This window comes from Belonocnema kinseyi, chromosome 6 (genome assembly GCF_010883055.1).
Source record: "Belonocnema kinseyi isolate 2016_QV_RU_SX_M_011 chromosome 6, B_treatae_v1, whole genome shotgun sequence".
Lineage (NCBI taxonomy): Eukaryota > Metazoa > Arthropoda > Insecta > Hymenoptera > Cynipidae > Belonocnema > Belonocnema kinseyi.
This window is the reverse complement of record NC_046662.1, coordinates 146571640-146577675: the sequence shown is the minus strand read 5'-3', so window position 1 is coordinate 146577675 and position 6036 is coordinate 146571640. Positions and strand designations below refer to the sequence as shown.

At 34.7% G+C, this 6036-nt stretch overlaps 1 protein-coding gene and 1 long non-coding RNA gene across 2 annotated transcripts in view; one reads left to right on the top strand and one right to left on the bottom strand.

The window, feature by feature from the left end:
- Positions 1-4620, top strand: part of LOC117174118 — a 5982-nt gene extending 1362 nt beyond the window's left edge. The window contains exons 2-3 of the long non-coding RNA XR_004467259.1: positions 2146-2415; positions 2780-4620. This is a non-coding gene — a long non-coding RNA (uncharacterized LOC117174118). The remainder of the gene's footprint in view (positions 1-2145; positions 2416-2779) is intronic.
- Positions 1-6036, bottom strand: part of LOC117174117 (protein PTHB1) — a 989848-nt gene that overhangs the window by 659528 nt on the left and 324284 nt on the right. The gene's annotated exons all lie outside the window — the stretch shown is intronic.

The window sequence follows — 6036 nt, the reverse complement described above, 5'->3', positions numbered from 1 at the left end:
TGCATCTAGCTCTGGGGATTGTCAAACGATATACTAAGGAAATTGGAATGGAATTTGGGTTAGAAAAATGCGCCAAGGTTTATTTGAAGCGAGGAAAACTTAATGGCATCCCTGAAGATTCTGAGCTCGTTGATAGAAGCGCCATACGACACCTTTGCGCCACATTCAGGATGTGACATCTATAAAGGACATCTATAAAGGACGACTCTCCGAAGTCGTATTGATTCCTTTACAGACTGTAACCACCTATCACACGGTTGTGAGACGTGGTTATGGCTGAAATTTTACCGCGGCTTGCGGGTTCGATTACCGCCTCGCACTCTGGAAGAGTCTCGGTGGCCCATGCGGTGAACACTAGCCTAGCAAGGGAGTTGTTCATCTCCGGCGAGTCGTGGGAACGGTACCTCTAGAGAAAAAGGTTTTCTCTAAGTACTTAAGGCTGTTGCTCTTGGTGGTTCGGAACCCACCTTAAACTGTAGGTCCCTCTTCCTTCACCAAGTAAGTGCGTGGAGGGTGTGTAAAGGAATAGAGAAGGTGTAAGAAAAATGTAAACCCTTAGGGGACACATTAGAAGCTTTCATTCCATATCCCATATATATATATATAATATTATAATATTTGCCACCAATATTTTTGTTCACGTAAAATATTTTTTTGTTTCTTTGTTTAAGACTCAAAAATATTCGATACTTCTTTTTTTTATTTAAAAATGACACGCAAAGTTTTCGAGGATATTTTTTAAGAATGTTATGTTCGTAAACAAGTACCTTTTTGCAATTGCTTATACTGTAATATTAAACGAAGATATGAAAATTCATACGCAAGATAAAATGTGAGCCTTTTCTTCAACTTTCGAATAAAGTATACTAAAATTCACTTTTTTATTTTAGTAATAATATAAATTAAATATTTATAAATTAATAGATTTTTTTTAAATTTTAACCTGATTTTAAATTTTTTTATTTTAAGTAGTGGACTAAACGTTTTTCCTTATCTGGTACAAATTTTGGAGTGGCTAGTAAATTTTGAATCTGTTAAATTGACAACAAAAAATCAACGATTTTGCAAGTGGATGGTTGTGTTTTACTCATCACATAGGCAGTCGAGTATCAGTCCGAGCGAGTTGCGCTGCGGAACACTTCGCGCGCGCGAGCTGCTATTGAAAAATGCATTGCTTCGAAATTATTAGACTACCCACTCCTAAATTTTTACCACATCAAGAAAAGTTACAGTCCACTCTTCAAAATAAAAAATAAAGTAAATAAAAAACAGGACCAAATTGAAAATAAATTTATTTCTTTGTAAATATTTGATTTATATTATTAAATAAATAATTACAGTGGAGGTTCGTATACTTTATTCGAAAGCTGCCGAAAAGGTACACATTTTGTTTTCTGTATGAATTTTCATATGTTTGTTCAATATTACAGTATAATCAATTGAAAAAGGTACTTTTTTATGAAAATAATTTTTTTTTTAATTTTCTCAAAAAATTTGACATTTTGAAATCAAAAAATACGTATTGAATATTTTTGAGTATTACACAAGGAAAAAAATATTTTACGTGAACAAAATTTTCGTGGCAAATATGGTAGATATGCATAAGAATTACTAGGCGGTGGGGCTCATCAGTGAGAGAAGAAATGGGTTTATAATTAACACATTTAGAATTCTCTATAGATGTATGTGTTGGAGGTAGTCAAAGAAGATCGAGGGTTTAGTTAAATGTCGTGCATTACCGCCTGCAGATAAGTATTTACCTATTGGTTCGTGAAAATGAAGCCATGGCCCGTGTACTATACTTTGATACGGATTCCGTGAGTATTATCTAACTACAGGTTGCTTATTAGGTGATTTGACAGATGAGCTTGAAGCTTATGGTACTGGGAGTTTTATTGGAACTTTTATCTCAGATGGCCCTAAATTCTATGTTTACGAAGTATGTTTACTTAACGGTCAAGAAAATTATGTACGTAGAGTAAAAGGTATAATCCTAAAATACAAAAACTCAATTCATAAACTTTAATTCGATCTGTGATTTGGTTACATACGGAATTTAAAAAAATGTTTACGTACTTTTTTCATTCTTGTAAGGTATTTTTGTTGTGCACAAGTAATAGGAACTTTTAGTTTTTGTCTTTTCAGAGTGTCTCTTCAAAGTATCCACTGATACGTATTTCTACTATAGATGAGAAAATGATACACCGTTGGACACAGGTATTTTTGAATTCATCTTTAAAATAACCACATTTGCTTGAGCTTTCGTTCAAGACCACACTAGCAGACGCATATTGCATGAAGATGTTTCTACAAGTTTGCGTAGTGTGATAGCCTATTCCCTGCCTCCATCATTTCATCACCAATCGTAAGACACGGCCGCATAGCAGGAATAATAAGAAACGACCCAAATAAATCGTTAGTATGTTGTGTAATATTACAATTAACTATCTAAAATCGTAGTCTTCATCTTTATTAATACATACTTCGATGATCTTAACGTTTTAAATAACTAACCGTCGTCCAAATATTTGTTTTTTTACATATGTGGTCGGCGGGTAATAAGGCCTACTAAATTTAACTATAGGCCTCATTATCCTCCTACTTGTATTAAAGTTAGTTGATTCTATAACTTATTTTACGTTCCTTTTAAGATGTTATGAATGTAAATAAGTAGTGTGTATATTTTATTAATTACTAAATATTATTATCATTTGAAATTATTTAACTATCATTAATTTTATTTATTACTAATTGATAATCGATTGATCGTTATTTTTAGTGACTCGATCCCGATGCCTCCTAAACGTCAGGAAACCACCTGATGTCAGCTGTCCGAGCAGTGGCAAAAGGAATTTTGAGTTCATATGAAGCGGCAGAGAGGTACGGGGATCCCAGAAGAACTATTAGAAACCATCTCAAGAGTGGCAAGTTAAAAAAAAACACTGGGTAGAAAAGTCTTACGGAGCGATAACCAGGAAACTGATCTCGTAAAAAGGATAATCAGGCTCGCTGAAATAGGGCTGCTTGTGACACCACAGATACTTCGTCGCTCAGTCTAGAAATTTTGCAAACTTGATAACATTAAAAACAATTTCAATGAAAATGCCAAACTCGCTGGTAAAGACTGGTTCAAGGCGTTCATGAAACGAAATCCTGAAATATCAAAAAGAAAAGCTCAATTTATGAATCCAGTGAGAGCACAGAAACTAAACAAATTTATTGTTAATCATCACTTCGCAAGATCAAATAAAGTCTATGGTGAACTAGATCTGAAAAATCATCCCGAAAAAAATTATAACATGGATAAAAAGGTTGCCGTCTAACTGCACTGGGTTCTCCCATACCACCAACGGTTATATTCAAAGGCAAACGGTTGAAGTGCTGAAAAGTGCCATTTGACATTTGATAGGGCAGTTTGTTATTTCGATTTGTCCACCTTCGAACTCGCAGATTCACTCAATATATCTTTATACTTTGAACCGTCGAACACCACCCTTCAACTTTAGCCCCTCGCCAAAGCAGTATATCCGCCATTTAAACAACACTGGGATGCTGAAGTTTTATCATTCTTGGAACCAAATCCAGACAAGAAACTCTTAAATTGAGCTTTAATATTAGTTTTTTAACGTCTGGTCTAGATGCATGACTCATAGTAATATTATAAGCGGCTTTAAAGCAACTGGTTTATATCCCTTGAATCCCCAGACTATTCAGGAAACAGCGTTTGCTCCATCTATGTTGACAGAAGTGCCATCGTCTCTTGCACTTGATACTATTGGTAAAGAAAATTTTTTATCTCCTGACTCTCCAGCGTTTCTTGAACTTGCCATCGTCGACAAAGAAAATTTGCAACTTCCTGATTCCCACAGGCCAATGACTCTAGAATCCTGTAATAAATCGCAAGATGAAGTGTGGTCAGCATCAACATCAGCAGGAAGAATTAGGCAGACCTCAATCAAGCTTCTGGAAGATTTTACTGCGCGGTTGACGGTAGTTCTAGTTTGGACCCAAACAGAAAAAAGAACCGCATCCGTAAAGAAATCTACTTCCAAAAATAACAGTGGTACTTTAAAAAAGAAAAAGAGCTGGTACTGTCATGACTGTTAAGAGGACGAGGTAGCTGATATCAGACAATGCATTAAATGCAGCAAATGGTATCATGGGAATCGTGTCGGTTTGTCGGTAGATGATACCGATACAACTGAGGATGAACCGAGGTCTGATATAATCCTAAATATATCTGATGAATCATTCCGTGAAAGAAGTCAAAGCAGAATTAAGAGGAATACCAGTCAAGAAAAGAGACAAACTGTTTCAGGAATACTAACAAAGTGGCAGTCTTTTATTTTAAAATGAAGTTGTTTGATAATTTATGCTACAATCCAAGTCTTTATGCTTCTTGTAGCGGTACATCACGTAAACAAGAGTCTTATTGGCTAAAATCCTAGGAGGCATTTACTTTACACTGACCTTTTCGAAGATAATTTGAGATACGCTTTTCCAATATTTATAAGGTTTGAGATTGAGATTTAATCGATTTATTGTAAAGTGCGGTAAAGTGCGGCGGAAAATCGGTAGGTTATCCTGACAAATTTAATTCGTGGATTGCAGCTTTATATTTAAAAACATTGGAAAATTAATATGCAACAATTTTATCTTGTTTTGCTAAGAAATAATAGTATGAAATGTTTTTCCAAAAATATCATTTCCAATTTTTAACACATCTGCCATATGAGGTTCGGTTACAAGTACAGTGAGTAGTAGCACACACGGAAATACAACTCCCTCGTACATTTCTTCATGTAAAATAAGATGATTCATTTAAAAATCGTATCGTTCTTATGAACAGTTCTTATGACCTTCTTTACAAATATAGTGCACCTATAATTATTAGAAAAAAATATAAAATGACTCTTTCAAGTAGGTCTTTATGCCAATATTGTTTCTCTTTTAAATAATCTAAACAGACTTCCAGAATTGAGTCAACATATTAAATTTAAATACGACACGTTCCAAAGCAGTTACGTAAGTATACAAAAACAGTGTTGTAAATAATGTGTGACTGATCACCATTTTTTAATAGTTAGTAATAATCATCAAGTATTCTTGGGTTCGCTCCAGATAATCTTATTCCAATTCAAACTAATGACTATACAGCTAGACATCCACCTATTCTTGCAAGTGCTCTTCTGAATAAATTATTTGTTTACTTAAATATTTGTGAACCACGCGTTATTGGCGATGTGAAAGCATCATTTTTACGTACAGTTTCTTTACACACAACAGATTACTAATTTGGTACAAAAAAGGCACCCATTTTCAATCACCTAACTACATACTAGTTCTTGGCACAGGTATTCTAACAACTAAAATTGATAGAAGAGATCACCTTGGTTTTTCAATAACATTTCAGTATGGTACACTGACAGTTACACTTAACTTTAAACGTATTGGCTAAATAGATAAAATAATGATTTATTGCACAGATTATTATTCCTTACAAGTAAAAGGAAGGGGGATCTCTCAAATGTACGTTGAAGCTCCTCATCAGAAGGGTCATGGTAATGGTAGTTTTCTCGGGGAATTATTACGTGGTATACCCGCTTTTTGACTAGCGGAAATGGCGTTGTAGGTAAAAAAGCTCTTCGAGCTGGAATGGATGTTATAAGTTATATGGATAACAAAATACCTCTTTAAAATACAATAAAAAATCGTTTCGGAAAATCAGTTCAAAATCTGAAACGTCGTGCAGTGGAAAAAGTCGGGAATATAATGAATGGTTCGAGCTATAAACATAGTAAGAAGAAACGAAGGTTCACTCTAATCCTAACGTGGTATGCATTACCTTGTGAGACGAAATACTAAGCAGTCTGATAAGTCCCTGAAAAATGAAACACGGATACGTTTTTTTGGCCAAAGTCGGTTTTATTTTTCAACATACTCTCCTTTTAAGTCGATACAGCGAGTCCAACGATTTTCTAACTTTTTGATACCGTCCGAAAAGTACTCTATCGGAAGGTCTCCAAAATACGCCTC